The sequence below is a fragment of the Ictalurus punctatus genome, chromosome 4 (assembly GCF_001660625.3).
Source record: "Ictalurus punctatus breed USDA103 chromosome 4, Coco_2.0, whole genome shotgun sequence".
Taxonomy (NCBI): domain Eukaryota; kingdom Metazoa; phylum Chordata; class Actinopteri; order Siluriformes; family Ictaluridae; genus Ictalurus; species Ictalurus punctatus.
The window spans coordinates 17,189,103-17,210,277 of record NC_071284.1 but is presented as its reverse complement, the minus strand read 5'-3'; positions in this window follow the sequence as shown (position 1 = coordinate 17,210,277).

The following is a 21,175-nucleotide window of genomic DNA, read 5'->3' as shown; positions in this document are numbered from 1 at the left end:
AGCTGTGACCGAACACCCCAAAGACGAGATCGTGCAAGAGGTCCTCGCTAACATTTCTGCTAGAAACAAAAGAAACGCTTCGTACGTTATGGAAAAACTTTTAAAAGCCGGGGCTGCGTGGAACGATAGCGGTGAATTTATTTTTAAAGGAAACACTATCAAAGGATCTCACATGGTGGATTTGCTAAAAAATCTCACGGCCCCTCATCGAGTATCCGACGAACGGAGGCCTTTAGGTTGGAAAGAGTTCTTACAGACAGTAGCCAACCTAAATATACCCTTTTCAGCAATACCTAATGGCGGTGTTCGACGCAAAATATCTGACATAAAAAGATCTAAAGATATCTCTCATCTTGTTTCCCCACCTAAAAGCAAAGACTACGATTCTGAGCCAGTTTTCAAATCCCCCGTTTTTAACCGTACTGACTGGTTTGATTTTTGAAAAGGACGAGGGACAAAGCATGTTATGTTATGTTATGTTACCCTTTATTTCAATAAAATAACTATTGTTTAACATTTTTCTTGTGAAGCATCGTCATTTAACATTCCACTACATATGCAAATGAAACATATCTAGAGAGTTAACACATTGTACACATGTAATTGAATGCTTTTTATTTACTCTAGGGTACATTTTTTTAACGAATGACACAACAGTGTTATCATTTCTAATTAAATCTTTGCTATACATAGACATAATACGGTTAAATGAATAACCTTTAGCTTTGTGACACAGAAAAAACACACAGTGTTGCCCGCAGCAAACCGACGTAATGTTTTGAACTTGTACAGGGTTATATTTTATTTTGCAACAGTTCTTTGTCAAAAAATAATGAATCGATCGAGGAAAGAGTTCGTAGTCTGGAGGGTTTCCGTACGAGTCAAAAAATTCTCCTGTGTTTTCGTCATTAAGGCATAACGCTAGCCAGTGCTCACCCGGCATGTGTCTCGGATGTGTGTTTACGATGAATAAAGCTGGAAACTTTCTCAGAGTACTTGTAGGTAGCTCGTCACAGGCCATCACGCCATGAAATATTTTATCTATTTCAGGACAACTTCTCATAACCTCCGTTAGTTCTCTGGTATCCATGAGTTACTGGTAATCGATGAGCACGTTTCTTCGATTGTTTATTTCTAGAATGCTGTCAAAACTGGCATACACTATTAGATTCACCGTGATCGGAAGTGGTTGACGAAATCTGAGTTCCAATCGCATATTGCCCGATTTTATTAATGACAAATGTTGCCCACAATAGTCATCGGGATTCATGTTGAAAGCGAATAAAGTATATCCGTTCAGGTACTCTTCTCTGTTTATCGACAGTGCCTGATCTTTCAGCTGCTTTCCTGATGCTAAAATTAGAGAATGGAATTCACGGACCACGTTACCGGACTGAAAAACAGGCTGAAACGGTTTTGCGGGATATTGCGTACCATCTACGTACAGCGCGATAAACTCTGCATCGTAATGTTTAAAATTAAAAGGGTTTTTATTGTACGACCCGCTGAAGGCGTCGTTGTCAACCATCCCAAAGATAATGGTTTTAGGTAAGGGACCGAGGAAGAGGTTCTCTTGTGAACAAATGCGGCTCCCTGCAGCTAGACTGAAGGTCTTCAAACAGACTCTTTCGATCGGATACTTGGCTGTGGCGGTGAGGAGTGCTTGTCCGTGACCGATTTTTACAGACGGTGAGACGGTTACTTTCTTCACAAAAAGAGAAGCGTTGAGTATTTTCAGATTGAAATTTGCATTTCCTTCCTTCATCAAACAGAATTCAGCTTTGCTGCGAACCATTTTAATCCTCAAATCGATCCCGTTCAGTAAAAGTTTATCCTGAAAAAATATATCCGAGTGAATGTGTCCAATCAGGTCGAAGGTGTTGCTTTCAGCACTGAAACTGGCCCTTTTTTTGAGGCCTTCGTTTCGTCCGTCCGGGTCTGTGGCGTCCATATGCCCCGCTGTGTCTTTGTAGAATAGCCCGGTGCAAAATTGTGTTTCCAGTGTATCTTTTCCATAGTTGATAAGACTTTCAAAGGTGGCACGGTATGGGTATGTACTGCTAGATTGAGAAATAAGACGATCCCCGAGCATGACATCCACTTGTGAAAAAAGTGAGGCTACGGGGTAGTTAACGACCCCAACCTTTGCATCGTTAGCTATATTGGAACCGTCGGGGTTCACGATTTTACAGGTCAGATGTAAAAAAGTGTTGTTCAAGTCGAGGTAATCCTCCCCGTTTCCAGCCACATAGAACTCCAGGGGCCCGTTGTCAGTAAGAGCGGAAAGTGGTGGTATTTCGACATAAGTGTACTTTTCGATACTCGTTTGGGTAAAAGGTAATGTGAAAATATCCAGTTCTGTCTTGGTACACTCTGAGGATAGACTGTGTAAGAACGCCATGATGTTAGAAAATGTTCAGCCGATTTCTCTTGTGAGAGATGTAAGGGTGCCTGTTGCCTCTCTGCTCGGTCTTTTTCACACTGTTCTTGATTTTAGTAACCTTACGTCTTTTATTAGGAACCACATGTCGACGCCCTGGGAGCCTTTTAGATTTTTTACGCGCAGTCAACGCAAGCCCCGATCCGTCTTGATTCTGAGCTTGTGTCTTGCTCATAATGTTGTTGAATACGTCACTTACGAACCCTTTAGCAGCTGTTTTTAAATGAGGCTTTGCAATAGCAAAACCCCTTTTGAGGAACGGAACCGCCATTCTAAAAAGACCCTTGAACAGTCCTCCTAGCCCCGACCCATACATGGTGGGGGCGCCTTGAAACCCAGGAAGACCATTTCCAGCCTGGTGGACATAATAATCCACGTAGGTCTGCGGATGAACGTAGCCCCTATCCATCATTTTACATACGGAACGAATGTTTAGCGGGTCTAAAGTGTAGTTTAGCAATAAATTTCCCGTAACTAAAAGGTATAGGCTTGTTCTGATCCGTTTTGACTTTGATTACTATATCGGTAATGTGGTTCTTGGTGAGAGGTACGTAATGCAACTTATCATAAGTAATTGTGACGACTTTGTTGTTTTCACCCGTTATATGTATGCATCTCAGTAACGGAGCAAAACTGTCACCAACTCGTTGATACTCGATAACGTCTGTATATACATACATCGTATAAAAGCCTGCGTGAATATCAGAGGGGTTAGGCGCTTCTGGTTCTCGGGCCGTTATCGGAACACCGGGGTTCATACCGAGCATATATGCTAATTTTCCATTAGCTTTGAACGCAAAATGTTTTTGGGATACGATGCGTATTTTATTTTTCATAGGGTTATAGAATAGCTCTATTCCGAGCTCCATTTTCTTTATGTTGTTGTTGATTTCACTAACCACTTCATCGATATTTTTATAATATCCTGGAGTGATATTAAAGTTACTGTTTAGTGTTCTCTTTCCATCCCTCTGAATAATATGACACATACTGTCTTCCTCCGTTAACGAGTACCAACTCTGGATATATTGAACCTCTGCGAGCGATACTTCCCATATTCCGTTCAAATCGATTGGTTTGGCGAATTTAGTAGTGTAATGCGAGATCTTATTATTAGGGTAAATATCCAAAGACGCGTTGCTTGGAAGGGTCACAAAGAAACCACACTCTTCCATGGTTTAATTAGTATAGTTTTCAGTTTTGTTCACGGTGATCCTTTTGTTATGTTAACTACGTCTTCGACCGGAACCCACGAATTAAATTTATCGGGCCAACCCACCCATTTCACCAGGCAGATTTTTTTCTGGTTTCGGGTCTTTTCAGACAAGATTTTCTCAATTTTAAACGTCTTGTCCTTACCGATAATGATCTTTTGTAGCTCGGGTTCATAAAATGTTCCGTCAATTTTTTCACCATCATAGTCTCGTAATTTATACACTGGGGGATCTCTCGGTATCCGTTCGGAGATTGTAAAATATTCATCCGTAAAGTTTTGCTCGTATCCTTTCTCAAACTGTCTTTTTAAACGAGAAATTCTAACGATATCACCAACTTTAAACTTGAAATTTAGTTTCTTTAATTTAGGTGTGAACAATCCGTAAAGGGTTTTAAATACTCTGAAGGAATTGGATTCGTTGACCTCGGCAGGTTTCATTTTGATGCTGGAATGGTAATTGTGATTGTACGCTTGAATCAAATCCTGAACTATGTCGATGTATTTTCTCGTGTTAAAAGCGGTAAAATATCTCCACATCCTGGTCTTTAGCGTTCTGTTGAACCTTTCACACACCGATGCTTTTTGCCCCGTACCCATAGCAAAGTGAATAATGTCATGTTTTTTCATTAATGTTTGAAAATTTTTGTTAAAAAACTCCTCCCCTTGATCAGTTTGTAGTTTTTTGGGGACCCTACCTTCATTTAGAATGGAATCAAAAGCTTTAGTTACTTCGATTCCGGTCTTGTTTCGTAACACACGTACCCAGGCATATTTGGATAAAATATCTATACACGTGATCATAAATTTCGCATTGTCGTTACTCTCTGACAAGTTGCTCATATCGACTAAATCAGCTTGCCATTGTTCATCGATGTTCTTCACAAAAACCTTGTTTCTTTTAAACTTTGTAGATACTGGTTTATGTAGACTGTATGCATCCTGCTCTGCTAACCAGTTTTTTATTTCAGTATCATTAGCTCTTTTACCTATTTTCTCAACAATAGCTCTTTGCAAACTCTCAACACCACCGTACGAACCAGGTTCTGACGGTGTATAATATATATTCTTCATCAATCGTTCAGTCATTTCGAGTGTCAAGGCAAGAATGATCAAATACCAGTGTAGATTAAGCATTTATCTCAGAACACGTGAGTAAGGTATTACATATTCAATCAAAGTAACATTTTCCATTCTAAACACACGCAGGTTTAGATACATGTTTAGTTTACATTCAATTGATTCAGCAATACATATAAAAAAAAAAACTTGTTACACACCTATGTGTTAAGGACACACGCTATTTACGGATGTCTTCAGCATTTTTGTTTTAATCGGCTTCAGCCTTTTCTCGCAGTTAGAATAGACGTGGCTTGTTTTGAGGTTTCCCATGTATGCGATGGTTCAGCAGGTTCCAGAGATGAGTGAAAGTTCCAGTAATCTACGACGTCTTCGCACACTTGCTCGTTGAAAACGTCTTTGGTTTTCTCCTTGACCTCGTTCAGCACGGTTTTGATGTGAGGCTCGTCTCGCCATTCACACACGGTGGCTTCAGCGATGCCTTGAATTTTTTCCAGGGAAGGAGTGTGTTTGATTCCACACAGTTTCAGACCTCTTGCCAATGTGTATTTGAACCATGGTTTAAACAGTTTTTTCAGCAATCGGTAGGTGTTTAGGTGTAGATAGTACTCTTCAGGATCGAACAAACACGCGTGTTGGAGTTGACTCGGGTGATCGATCGCGCAGCCGTGACAGTTGTCCTTCAGATCTTGTTGGATAACTCTGTCCAGCAGTTCCCCCGTAACAGCACGTATGATGGTTAGAACAGTGTTGGTTATACACCCATCGGCTTCATCGTTCGTTGTCAGATAGGTCAGATTTCTTTTTCCTAGGCTTTCACCGTCTTCAAAACCCGAACTGGTCACATCATCATCATCATCATCATCATCATCAGCAGCATACAGGGTTGCATCAGAGGTGTAGAAAACGGGGTTGATTTCACAAGACATATTGCTGGTTGACGTTCAGAATACTTTGGCTCGATATGTAATCAGACTCATTTATATAGCGTGTGGGAGGAGTCTTGGGGAGGTGGAGTTTCTGATCAAGAATAGTATATTGACGATCTCAGAATAAGACTTCTTCTAGCCTTTTTTTTATTTGCATCATTTCTTTGTCTCTTCCAGTTTTTTGGAATAATTCATCGATTTGCCGGAAGTAGCGTTGCAGATCGTGCCAGCTGGTTCGGTCATATCTCACTTCACAATTCTCTTTGTTATCAGGGGCGTTGTCACCGGTTAATACAGCAGCACAGTGCAGTGAAACTTGGTTCTTGGAGAAATTTGTTGCTCTGATACAGTATTTGCATTGAAGAGACGTACTGTTCCATTTACGTCTGTACGCATCCGGGGAAAAGAAATCCATTCTAAAAATGTAGTCAAAATCCTTGCACCATTTTCTGAACTTTTTCCAGTCACCTTTGTTAAAAGTTACGTTCTCTGTAGCACGGCTCCAGTGGATGTGTCCCGGGACCGAGAACTTGAAAAGCAAAACGGTTCCTTTTTCTGCATCGAAAAAAAACCCGGCTGTACATCCGTTTGACATTACCCAATATTGAATCTTTTCATGTTCTAACATTTTTTCTATTCTTCCCAAAAAAGGGTGAGCTTTTTTCGGCGCGTTAGGACAAACATCAGCCATGTTGTAAGATCGCACACGTTGTTCTAAGTACAGAGTATTATAAAGCCTAGAGGGATGCTCGACTTTTATAAGCAGGTTCGTATGCATGCGTTTGTCTGTACATGCACGTGTGTGTGTGTGGGTGTGTGTGTGTGTGTGTGTGGGTGTGTGTGTGTGATATTTTTGTTTGGATGTGGGATACACATGGCCGTACCAGGTATGGTCACGATTTGGATGTGAACCAGATTTAACAAAACTATATATATTCTTATGACCTACCACAGAGAGCTTCATATTCTATGTGAAGAGGAAAATCATGAGTATGCAACTTGTGTCTGTGTGGGGTGGGGTGGGGTGGGGGCAACAAATGGTCGTACCAGGTATGGTCACGATTTGGATGTGAACCAGATTTAACAAAACTATATATATTCTTATGACCTACCACAGAGAGCTTCATATTCTATGTGAAGAGGAAAAACATGAGTATGCAACTTGTGTCTGGGTGGGGGGTGTGGGGGGGGGGGGGGCACATGGTCGATGACCTACCACAGAGTGTTAGAAAAACACGAGTATGCAACTTGTATCTGTGTGTGGGGTGGGGTGGGGTGGGGGGAACAAATGGTCGTACCAGGTATGGTCACGATTTGGATGTGAACCAGATTTAACAAAACTATATATATTTTTATGTCCTACCACAGAGAGTTTCATATTCTATGTGAAAAGATGTACCAGGTGTGCGCAACGTGTGGGGCGGAAAAACACACATGGCAGCACCATATATGGTCACGAATGGATGTGATCCAGATTTAACATAACTATTCATATTTTTATGATCATGACCTTTGATCTAGATATAGAGAGTTAGAATGTGTATCTTTTTGACCTTTGACCTATACCTGTCAAAACTACAGTTACAATCTATACCAACTATTTCTCTCTTTCGCCTTGTGTGTTAGCCAACTTTTGAATCGTGAAAAAAATGATTTTGAAACCGAACAAATCGCTAGAAAATTACAACACGATGTGGGATTATCGGTAAACACCGCTGTCAGCTTCGCTGACGTACCGAGATTTGAGAGACATTTGAATTGCAAAATCGTAATCGTATACTGTTCTGCTAGCAAAGCCGGATACTCTTTCTTTCAAACTAGCAAGACTCCCCACGAAAAAACCATTTACTTGTTTTTACATGACAACCACTATTACGGGGTTAAAAGTATCAACGGACTTTTAGGAACGAGTCATGTTTGTCATTTCTGCCATTCGGGGTTTGACGTTTTATGGAAGCATAAATGCGCTTATAGCTGCAACGTTTGTCACGACCCCGATTGTTACAAACACCCTAAGAATGTTACTAAATGTCCAGAGTGTCAGAGACTGTGTAGCTCCCAATACTGTTTCGAGATGCATAAAGCAAAGATTCAATCGCACAAAGGCGAATATTCTATGTGTGAAACGGGATTCTACTGCGGTAAATGTAAACGTGTGATAAGGGATAAACCTTCTAATCGTGAGAATCACATATGTGCCCATTCGAAATGCATACTCTGTGGCCAAAAACTCGATGAGGATATCGAGCATAGATGTTTTATACAGAGGGCCAGGAAAGAAAGCGAAAATACGGATTATGTGTTTTACGATTTCGAAACTAGGCAGGAAACAGGAACACATGTAGCTAATTTCATATGCTGTATTGATTTTAAGGGTGAGGAGTGGGTGGCTGAAGGGGATGATTGCGTCAGTGCCTTCTTTAAAAAGTTTCGGTGTAATGCATACCACGGATACAAGTTTATAGCCCATAACGCTAGAGGGTTCGATTCATACCTTTTGTTGAACCATTTAGTGAAAGAAGGAATCACACCCGAAATCATAGCACAAGGCGGTAAAATTTTGTGTTTCATCAATACCGCGTTTCGTCAGTCCTACATTGATAGTCTATCGTTCTTACCCATGAAATTGAGTAGCATCCCAAAAGCCATGGGTTTTTCGGAAAGCAAGAAAGGCTATTTTCCCCATTTCTGGAACACCGTAGAACATCAGGATTACGTAGGGCCGTATCCTGACTCTAAGTTTTACGGTGTAAATGGCATGATGCCTAAGGATAGAGAAGAATTCTTTAAGTGGTACAGAACGGTTTCTGACAAAGTCTTTGATTTCAAGAAAGAGATGGCGGAATACTGTGTGAACGATGTAGAAATTTTGAGAAAGGGTTGTATAGCTTTCAGACAAGAAATTCTGGATAGTACAAAGGTCGATCCTTTTAAATGCATAACGATCGCATCTGTGTGCATGAAAATCTTTAGAACCAACTTCCTGCGTAAAGACACTTTAGCTATTCCGCCTCTTGATAATTACATTACCACTCAGAAATCTTTCTCAACACCTTCCATACAATGGCTCGAATATGTTTCAAAAACGCAAAACCTACCCATTCGCCACGCGTTGAACGAAGGTGAAGTCAGGTTCGGTACCTATTACGTAGATGGTTACTGTGAGGAAGGGGAAAACCGTAAGGTTTTTGAGTTTCTTGGGTGTTTTTATCACGGCTGTGAAAAGTGTTTTCCCTCAATGACCCCGCATCCTCTTACCAAATCAAACGCAACCTTCGGAGATATCCGTCAAAAATCGATGGAGAGAATTAAGAATTTGCAAGACACTCTCAATTTGCAAGTCACTCTGATGTGGGAACACGAGTGGAATGAAATGAAGAAAAACGACAATCTCGTGCAAAATTTTCTAAAAGACTTTGACTTTCCTGAGCGTTTAAACCCTCGAGATGCTCTTTACGGCGGTCGAACAAACGCGTTAAACTTGCATTATGTAGCTCAACCCGGTGAGAGAATCGATTATTTCGACTTTACCTCGCTTTACCCATTCGTAAATAAGACAAAGACATACCCGATCGATCACCCTATCATCATTTATCGTGACTTTCAACCTCTGAAATATTACTTTGGTATCATTAGAGCAAAGGTATTACCACCTAGGGGTCTGTGGGCACCTGTTCTACCATTTCGTGTAAAAAGCAAACTCCTCTTTCCTCTATGTAGAACGTGTGCTGAACATCAGTTAAAACATTGCGAGCATACGGCTCAGGAGAGAGCTCTTACCGGAACATGGGCATCTATCGAAATTGAGAAAGCCGTCGAAAAAGGTTACAAAATTCTAAAAGTGTTTGAAGTGTGGCACTTTCCTAAAAGATCTGATAAGCTTTTTACGAGATATATTAAAATGTTCCTCAAGACCAAACAGGAAAGTTCAGGTTATCCGTCCTGGGTCGTTGATGAATCATCTAAACGTGAGTACATTCGCAAATATAAGGAGAACGAAAGGATTACGTTGGATCCGAAATTTATCACTGTTAATCCTGCCAAAAGATCCGTGGCTAAACTCGCACTAAATTCGTTGTGGGGTAAGATGTGTCAAAGACCAGACAGATCGAACACGACCTTAATTCGTGATCCTGCCGAGTTTTTACAGTTCATGTTCTCCGATATTTATAATGTGAGTCAGTTCTCTTTTTTGAATGAGGAGGTGGCGATGGTACAGTGGCGTTACGCAGACGAGAGATTGATTAAACCGCTAAACGCTGATGTATTCATCGGCATTTTCACTACAGCGTACGCTAGGCTTGAGCTGTACAATTTGATGGATCGATTGGATCAGCGTTGTTTGTACACAGACACAGATAGCGTCATTTTTAAAAGTAAGGAAGGTGACTGGATGCCACCCTTAAGCGATTACTTGGGTGGTCTTACCAGCGAACTAGATGATGGCGATCAAATCGTGGAATTTGTAAGCGCAGGTCCTAAAACCTACGGTTACAAAACCATGAAAGGAAAAACAACCATGAAAGCTAAAGGCATTACTTTAAATTGTATCAATTCTGAAATTGTTAATTTGAAATCACTAACAGAACTGGTGGACGAGCGAGTGAAAAATCCGGATCATACAGGTCATCTCGTAACCACGCATAACCAAATCGTGAGAGATAAAAAGGGGTTTCATTTGAGAAACAAATCACAGTTGAAAAGGTTCAGGGTTGTGTACGATAAGCGTGTTTTATTATCTGATTTTACAACTCTCCCTTACGGCTATTAAGACTATTCTTGTATATATGTGTATATAGTTTCTGTTGATGTGTTTTGTAAAGGAAAATATGAACGTGACTGCTTTTGACGCTAGGATGCAACTTCCCTTTTCATGTATCGTATGTGGACCGAGTAATAGTGGAAAATCTTTTTTTATCAAAATGCTGTTGGAAAACTGTAAAGAGGCAATGTCGGTTGTTCCGGAAAACATTGTCTGGTGTTATACGTGTTGGCAGCCTCTGTACGATGAATTATTGACCAGAATAAAAATAAATTTTCTTCAAGGAATCCCTGATTCTTTGTGTGATGACGAACTATTTCCTCCAAATAAAAAAAACTTGTTGGTAATCGATGACTTGATGGAAACCGCCAGTAAAAATGACGAAGTAGAAAAGGCTTTTACAAAATACACACACCACAGAAATCTGAGCGTCATCTACCTCGTTCAAAACTTGTTTTTTCAAGGCAAGACCAGTAGAACAATCAACCTGAACACCAACTACATGGTTCTTTTTAAAAACCCTAGAGATAAATTACAGATCAGCATACTGGCTTGTCAAATGTATCCGGGTAACAGCAAGTATTTTTTAGAATGCTTTCTCGATGCCGTCTCTAGACCTTACGGGTATTTATTTGTTGACCTGAAAGCACAAACGCCAGAAGAACTTCGTCTCCGTTCAGGGTTGTTTCCGAGGGAGAAACCGGTTGTGTATGTTCCGAAGAAGAAGAAAAAACTTTAAAGTATCGACAACAAATGTCTGAGCGATTGAAAAAAACCCTCCCGTTGCTGAATTCATTACACAGGTCTCCATACCGAAGGAGAAAGGATATGTTACGCGATGCACCCACAGATCTCATCCTGAGCATATGTGAACTAGCTTTAAACGTGCTCAGGGGAAACATACCACTGACGACAAAACAGTATCGGGTTTTAAAAAAACAAAAAAAATGGATCAAACTATTTGCTGATAAAAGAGCATCCGTTGAAAGAAAAAGGAAAGTTATTAATCAATCCGGAGGATTTCTTCTGCCTTTGCTCAGTGTAGCCATTCCTTTTATAAGCAGCTTAATCGCGTCCCGCAACAATTAACATGGAGACTGCTGAGAAAATGTATTTAGTCCCTCAACATCAGATCGATAAACTTAGAAACATCGCCGCGGAGAAGGAAACCATAAGAAAGACTGTTGAAAACAACTTGGACGATGCAATACGTGGTATTTTATCAAGGACTGATCTGAACGAATACGATAAGGCGAAACTCTACGCGTCTGTGCTGCAAAATTTTTTAAACTTGGTTAAAATAGGAGATCAGGAAACCGCTCAGTTGACCCTGTCTCTACCTAAAATATCGGAAAGCAAAACGGAAGCAGCGGTGACCGAACCTCCCAAAGACGAGATCGTGCAAGAGGTCCTCGCTAACGTTTCTGCTAGAAACAAAAGAAACGCTTCGTACGTTATGGAAAAACTTTTAAAAGCCGGGGCTGCGTGGAACGATAGCGGTGAATTTATTTTTAAAGGAAACACTATCAAAGGATCTCACATGGCGGATTTGCTAAAAAATCTCACGGCCCCTCATCGAGTATCCGACGAACGGAGGCCTTTAGGTTGGAAAGAGTTCTTACAGACAGTAGCCAACCTAAATATACCCTTTTCAGCAATACCTAATGGCGGTGTTCGACGCAAAATATCTGACATAAAAAGATCTAAAGATATCTCTCATCTTGTTTCCCCACCTAAAAGCAAAGACTACGATTCTGAGCCAGTTTTCAAATCCCCCGTTTTTAACCGTACTGACTGGTTTGGTTTTTGAAAATGACGAGGGACAAAGCATGTTATGTTACCCTTTATTTCAATAAAATAACTTTTGTTTAACATTTTTTCTTGTGAAGCATCGTCATTTAACATTCCACTACATATGTAAATGAAACATCTAGAGAGTTAACACATTGTACACATGTAATTGAATGCTTTTTATTTACTCTAGGGTACATTTTTTTAACGAATGACACAACAGTGTTATCATTTCTAATTAAATCTTTGCTATACATAGACATAATACGGTTAAATGAATAACCTTTAGCTTTGTGACACAGAAAAAACACACAGTGTTGCCCGCAACAAACCGACGTAAAGTTTTGAACTTGTACAGGGTTATATTTTATTTTGCAACAGTTCTTTGTCAAAAAATAATGAATCGATCGAGGAAAGAGTTCGTAGTCTGGAGGGTTTCCGTACGAGTCAAAAAATTCTCCTGTGTTTTCGTCATTTTTTCTTGTGAAGCATCGTCATTTAACATTCCACTACATATGTAAATGAAACATCTAGAGAGTTAACACATTGTACACATGTAATTGAATGCTTTTTATTTACTCTAGGGTAAAAATGACACAACAGTGTTATCATTTCTAATTAAATCTTTGCTATACATAGACATAATACGGTTAAATGAATAACCTTTAGCTTTGTGACACAGAAAAAACACACAGTGTTTCCCGCAACAAACCGACGTAAAGTTTTGAACTTGTACAGGGTTATATTTTATTTTGCAACAGTTCTTTGTCAAAAAATAATGAATCGATCGAGGAAAGAGTTCGTAGTCTGGAGGGTTTCCGTACGAGTCAAATAATTCTCCTGTGTTTTCGTCATTAAGGCATAACGCTAGCCAGTGCTCACCCGGCATGTGTCTCGGATGTGTGTTTACGATGAATAAAGCTGGAAACTTTCTCAGAGTACTTGTAGGTAGCTCGTCACAGGCCATCACGCCATGAAATATTTTATCTATTTCAGGACAACTTCTCATAACCTCCGTTAGTTCTCTGGTATCCATGAGTTACTGGTAATCGATGAGCACGTTTCTTCGATTGTTTATTTCTAGAATGCTGTCAAAACTGGCATACACTATTAGATTCACCGTGATCGGAAGTGGTTGACGAAATCTGAGTTCCAATCGCATATTGCCTGATTTTATTAATGACAAATGTTGCCCACAATCATCATCGGGATTCAGGTTGAAAGCGAATAAAGTATATCCGTTCAGGTACTCTTCTCTGTTTATCGACATTGCCTGATCTTTCAGCTGCTTTCCTGATGCTAAAATTAAAGAATGCAATTCACGGACCACGTTACCGGACTGAAAAACAGGCTGAAACGGCTTTGCAGGATATTGCGTACAGGACATCTACGTACAGCGCGATAAACTCTGCATCGTAATGTTTAAAATTAAAAGGGTTTTTATTGTACGACCCGCTGAAGGCATCGTTGTCAACCATCCCAAAGATAATGGTTTTAGGTAAGGGACCGAGGAAGAGGTTCTCTTGTGAACAAATGCGGCTCCCTGCAGCTAGACTGAAGGTCTTCAAACAGACTCTTTCGATCGGATACTTGGCTGTGGCGGTGAGAAGTGCTTGTCCGTGACCGATTTTTACAGATGGTGAGACGGTTACTTTCTTCACAAAAAGAGAAGCGTTGAGTATTTTCAGATTGAAATTTGCATTTCCTTCCTTCATCAAACAGAATTCAGCTTTGCTGCGAACCATTTTAATCCTCAAATCGATCCCGTTCAGTAAAAGTTTATCCTGAAAAAATATATCCGAGTGAATGTGTCCAATCAGGTCGAAGGTGTTGCTTTCAGCACTGAAACTGGCCCTTTTTTTGAGGCCTTCGTTTCGTCCGTCAGGGTCTGTGGCGTCCATATGCCCCGCTGTGTCTTTGTAGAATAGCCCGGTGCAAAATTGTGTTTCCAGTGTATCTTTTCCATAGTTGATAAGACTTTCAAAGGTGGCACGGTATGGGTATGTACTGCTAGATTGAGAAATAAGACGATCCCCGAGCATGACATCCACTTGTGAAAAAAGTGAGGCTACGGGGTAGTTAACGACCCCAACCTTTGCATTGTTAGCTATATTGGAACCGTCGGGGTTCACGATTTTACAGGTCAGATGTAAAAAAGTGTTGTTCAAGTCGAGGTAATCCTCCCCGTTTCCAGCCACGTAGAACTCCAGGGGCCCGTTGTCAGTAAGAGCGGAAAGTGGTGGTATTTCGACATAAGTGTACTTTTCGATACTCGTTTGGGTAAAAGGTAATGTGAAAATATCCAATTCTGTCTTGGTACACTCTGAGGATAGACTGTGTAAGAACGCCATGATGTTAGAAAATGTTCAGCCGATTTCTCTTGTGAGAGATGTAAGGGTGCCTGTTGCCTCTCTGCTCGGTCTTTTTCACACTGTTCTTGATTTTAGTAACCTTACGTCTTTTATTAGGAACCACATGTCGACGCCCTGGGAGCCTTTTAGATTTTTTACGCGCAATCAACGCAAGCCCCGATCCGTCTTGATTCTGAGCTTGTGTCTTGCTCATAATGTTGTTGAATACGTCACTTACGAACCCTTTAGCAGCTGTTTTTAAATGAGGCTTTGCAATAGCAAAACCCCTTTTGAGGAACGGAACCGCCATTCTAAAAAGACCCTTGAACAGTCCTCCTAGCCCCGACCCATACATGGTGGGGGCGCCTTGAAACCCAGGAAGACCATTTCCAGCCTGGTGGACATAATAATCCACGTAGGTCTGCGGATGAACGTAGCCCCTATCCATCATTTTACATACGGAACGAATGTTTAGCGGGTCTAAAGTGTAGTTTAGCAATAAATTTCCCGTAACTAAAAGGTATAGGCTTGTTCTGATCCGTTTTGACTTCGATTACTATATCGGTAATGTGGTTCTTGGTGAGAGGTACGTAATGCAACTTATCATAAGTAATTGTGACGACTTTGTTGTTTTCACCCGTTATATGTACGCATCTCAGTAACGGAGCAAAACTGTCACCAACTCGTTGATACTCGATAACGTCTGTATATACATACATCGTATAAAAGCCTGCGTGAATATCAGAGGGGTTAGGCGCTTCTGGTTCTCGGGCCGTTATCGGAACACCGGGGTTCATACCGAGCATATATGCTAATTTTCCATTAGCTTTGAACGCAAAATGTTTTTGGGATACGATGCGTATTTTATTTTTCATAGGGTTATAGAATAGCTCTATTCCGAGCTCCATTTTCTTTATGTTGTTGTTGATTTCACTAACCACTTCATCGATATTTTTATAATATCCTGGAGTGATATTAAAGTTACTGTTTTGTGTTCTCTTTCCATCCCTCTGAATAATATGACACATACTGTCTTCCTCCGTCAACGAGTACCAACTCTGGATATATTGAACCTCTGCGAGCGAGACTTCCCATATTACGTTCAAATCGATTGGTTTGGCGAATTTAGTAGTGTAATGCGAGATCTTATTATTAGGGTAAATATCCAAAGACGCGTTGCTTGGAAGGGTCACAAAGAATCCACACTCTTCCATGGTTTAATGAGTATAGTTTTCAGTTTTGTTCACGGTGATCCTTTTGTTATGTTAACTACGTCTTCGACCGGAACCCACGAATTAAATTTATCGGGCCAACCCACCGATTTCACCAGGCAGATTTTTTTCTGGTTTCGGGTCTTTTCAGACAAGATTTTCTCAATTTTAAACGTCTTGTCCTTACCGATAATGATCTTTTGTAGCTCGGGTTCATAAAATGTTCCGTCAATTTTTTCACCATCATAGTCTTGTAATTTATACACTGGGGGATCTCTCGGTATCCGTTCGGAGATTGTAAAATATTCATCCGTAAAGTTTTGCTCGTATCCTTTCTCAAACTGTCTTTTTAAACGAGATATTCTAACGATATCACCAACTTTAAACTTGAAATTTAGTTTCTTTAATTTAGGTGTGAACAATCCATCGAGGGTTTTAAATACTCTGAAGGAATTGGATTCGTTGACCTCGGCAGGTTTCATTTTAATGCTGGAATGGTAATTGTGATTGTACGCTTGAATCAAATCCTGAACTATGTCGATGTATTTTCTCGTGTTAAAAGCGGTAAAATATCTCCACATCCTGGTCTTTAGCGTTCTGTTGAACCTTTCACACACCGATGCTTTTTGCCCCGTACCCGTAGCAAAGTGAATAATGTCATGTTTTTTCATTAATGTTTGAAAATTTTTGTTAAAAAACTCCTTCCCTTGATCAGTTTGTAGTTTTCTGGGGACCCTACCTTCATTTAGAATGGAATCAAAAGCTTTAGTTACTTCGATTCCGGTCTTGTTTCGTAACACACGTACCCAGGCATATTTGGATAAAATATCTATACACGTGATCATAAATTTCGCATTGTCGTTACTCTCTGACAAGTTGCTCATATCGACTAAATCAGCTTGCCATTGTTCATCGATGTTCTTCACAAAAACCTTGTTTCTTTTAAACTTTGTAGATACTGGTTTATGTAGACTGTATGCATCCTGCTCTGCTAACCAGTTTTTTATTTCAGTATCATTAGCTCTTTTACCTATTTTCTCAACAATAGCTCTTTGCAAACTCTCAACACCACCGTACGAACCAGGTTCTGACGGTGTATAATATATATTCTTCATCAATCGTTCAGTCATTTCGAGTGTCAAGGCAAGAATGATCAAACACCAGTGTAGAATAAGCATTTATCTCAGAACACGTGAGTAAGGTATTACATATTCAATCAAAGTAACATTTTCCTTTCTAAACACACGCAGGTTTAGATACATGTTTAGTTTACATTCAATTGATTCAGCAATACATATAAAAAAACTTGTTACACACCTATGTGTTAAGGACACACGCTATTTACGAATGTCTTCAGCATTTTTGTTTTAATCGGCTTCAGCCTTTTCTCGCAGTCAGAATAGATGTGGCTTGTTTTGAGGTTTCCCATGTATGCGATGTTCAGCAGGTTCCAGAGAAGAGTGAAAGTTCCAGTAATCTACGACGTCTTCGCACACTTGCTCGTTGAAAACGTCTTTGGTTTTCTCCTTGACCTCGTTCAGCACGGTTTTGATGTGAGGCTCGTCTCGCCATTCACACACGGTGGCTTCAGCGATGCCTTGAATTTTTTCCAGGGAAGGAGTGTTTGATTCCACACAGTTTCAGACCTCTTGCCAATGTGTATTTGAACCATGGTTTAAACAGTTTTTTCAGCAATCGGTAGGTGTTTAGGTGTAGATAGTACTCTTCAGGATCGAACAAACACGCGTGTTGGAGTTGACTCGGGTGATCGATCGCGCAGCCGTGACAGTTGTCCTTCAGATCTTGTTGGATAACTCTGTCTAGCAGTTCCCCCGTAACAGCACGTATGATGGTTAGCACAGTGTTGGTTATACACCCGTCGGCTTCATCGTTAGTTGTCAGATAGGTCAGATTTCTTTTTCCTAGGTTTTCACCGTCTTCAAAACCCGAACTGGTCACATCATCATCATCATCATCATCAGCAGCAGCATACAGGGTTGCATCAGAGGTGTAGAAAACGGGGTTGATTTCACAAGACATATTGCTGGTTGACGTTCAGAATACTTTGACTCGATATGTAATCAGACTCATTTATATAGCGTGTGGGAGGAGTCTTGGGGGAGGTGGAGTTTCTGATCAAGAATAGTATATTGACGATCTCAGAATAAGACTTCTTCTAGCCTTATTTTTATTTGCATCATTTCTTTGTCTCTTCCAGTTTTTTGGAATAATTCATCGATTTGCCGGAAGTAGCGTTGCAGATCGTGCCAGCTGGTTCGGTCATACCTCACTTCACAATTCTCTTTGTTATCAGGGGCGTTGTCACCGGTTAATACAGCAGCACAGTGCAGTGAAACTTGGTTCTTGGAGAAATTTGTTGCTCTGATACAGTATTTGCATTGAAGAGACGTACTGTTCCATTTACGTCTGTACGCATCCGGGGAAAAGAAATCCATTCTAAAAATGTAGTCAAAATCCTTGCACCATTTTCTGAACTTTTTCCAGTCACCTTTGTTAAAAGTTACGTTCTCTGTAGCACGGCTCCAGTGGATGTGTCCCGGGACCGAGAACTTGAAAAGCAAAACGGTTCCTTTTTCTGCATCGAAAAAAAACCCGGCTGTACATCCGTTTGACATTATCCAATATTGAATCTTTTCATGTTCTAACATTTTTTCTATTCTTCCCAAAAAAGCTTTTTTCGGCGCGTTAGGACAAACATCAGCCATGTTGTAAGATCGCACACGTTGTTCTAAGTACAGAGTATTATAAAGCCTAGAGGGATGCTCGACTTTTATAAGCAGGTTCGTATGCATGCGTTTGTCTGTACATGCACGTGTGTTTGTGTGTGTGTGTGTGTGTGTGTGTGTGTGTTTGTGTGATATTTTTGTTTGGATGTGGGATTCACATGGCCGTACCATGTATGGTAACGTTTCTGTCACGAATGGATGTGATCCAGATTTAACATGACTATACATATTTTTATGACCTACCACAGAGAGTGTTAGAAAAAAAACATGAGTGTGCAACTTGTGTGTGTGTGTGTGTGTGTGTGTGGTGGTGGTGGGGGGGGGGGGGGGACACATGGCCGTACCAGGTATGGTCACGATTTGGATGTGAACCAGATTTAACATAACTATATATATTTTTATGACCTACCACAGAGAGTTTCATATTCTATGTGAAAAGATGTACCATGTGTGCGCAACGTGTGTGGGGCGGAAAAACACACATGGCCGCACCATGTATGGTCACGAATGGATGTGATCCAGATTTAACATAACTATTCATATTTTTATGATCATGACCTTTGATCTAGATATAGAGAGTTAGAATGTGTATCTTTTTGACCTTTGACCTATACCTGTCAAAACTACGGTTACAATATATACAAACTATCTCTCTCTAATATAGGTAAGTCGCTTGATGCGGATGATGTGGCACTCTGGGTCAGGGGTCGAATTATAGAACATTTAAGAAATTAAATGCAACATGCAATAGAGAAAGTAGAACAGTCAGCAAATGGATAGGGATTTAAACTATAAATTCCAAAATCACAAGTTATATGTTTTTCTAAACATCATAAAACAGTACCATTTAAACTGTATGGGCAAAATCTTGAACAGGTCAAGGCTGAGAGATTTTTAGGAGTGCTTTTTGATGAGAAGTTGACCTGGTGTCCGTTTATTGACAAACTTAGGAAAAATGTAAAAAAGATTAATAATGTTCTGAGATGTATGTCAGGGCGAGACTGGGGATCAAGTAGGGCATCACTCATAAATATCTATCAGGCTCTTATAAGAGCCGCCTTTGATTATGGTTGCCTAGCATATATGTTGGCATCACAATCAAATCTTAAAAAGCTTGATGTGGAACAGGTGCAAGCACTCCAGATCTGTACTAGAGCATTTAAATCATCACCAGTGATTTTAGTGATAATCATCACCATTACAGGTTGAGACGGTATAGATGCCATTGTGTATCAGGAGGGTCAAGATCATGCTGGCATATTGGATAAATCTACAAGGGTATAGCAGGGTGCACCCCACGAAAGGCATCTCACAAGAATGCTCAGAGTTTTATAGGACTAACTTTAATAGTTTCGGATGGGTAGGAAATGCAAAGGTGCAAAATGCAGGCCTCAGCCAGCTACAAGTAAGCCCCATTGTGGCAATATCAACTGTACCACTTTGGAGATTCATAAAACCATATATAGATACAAGATTACAACAAATAATAAAAGAGAAATCTAAAATAACACCACAGTGGATAATAATTCAAAACTATTTGGACCATTATCAGGATAAATTACTCATACATACAGATGGGTCAAAACATCCTGAGAAAGGCAGCAAATGGCTTTTTTCATTCCTCATTATGAAGTAGCAGTCAAAAAAAGGGCAACCGATCATTTGTCAGTGTACACTGTAGAACTATTAGGAGTCCTATTGGCACTGCAGTGGTTGGAAAAAAATCATCAGGACCAAGATGTCGCTATAGCTTCTGACAGTCTATCCGCACTATCAAATATACACTCTAGGAAAACATCATGTACACAAGATATTGTTTACCAAATACTATATCTGCTTCTCATATTCCATGCTAGGGGTCTGAATGTTTCCTTCTTTTGGGTTCCTGCACATGTAGGGGTAGAAGCATGAAACAGTTGATATACAAGTTCCATTAAATAGGGCAGAGATTAAAACCATTATAAAGGGTTTGACCACACATACCACAGACCACACATAAAATATGGCAGGCAGGAATACTGGGACATAGCTGACACCGGACGACACCTATATACTATACAAAAACAAGTAGGCATGAGTATGAGGCAGGGCAGGAACCCAAAAGGATGCGATGAAAATTATGTGTCTTAGAATAGGTCGTGCTATCTTAAATCTAACATTACACAGAATAGTAAAACACCCCACTGGACTCTGCACCCGCTGCAATACACAAGAAATGGTAAAACACATTCTGTTAGACTGCAAAAGATATGAGAAGGAAAGAAATGAGCTAGAGATGCAAATTGGAAAGCAAAACATGACACTAAACAATTTGCTGGGGAAAACATCTGGGAAAATGCACCATCCCCTAATAAACTATCTAAAAAACAGTGGGAAAGTGAGAGACTTTAGTAATTTAGTATGAATATCTAGTATATAGTTATTTTTTTGTTTTGTTTATTTATGTATTATTGTTATTGGTATTATTATTATTATTATTTTATTTATTTATTTATTTTTTTATTTTTCCCTGCCCATCGGCTGCCCACACTCCAGTCCAGTAGATGGCGGTAATGCAGCTTAAGTTGGTTTGCCAACCGCCATTAAAACAAAAAGAAGAAGAAGAACATTCGAAATCGTGTTATATCCTACTGCCCTTGAGAGAGAGAAAG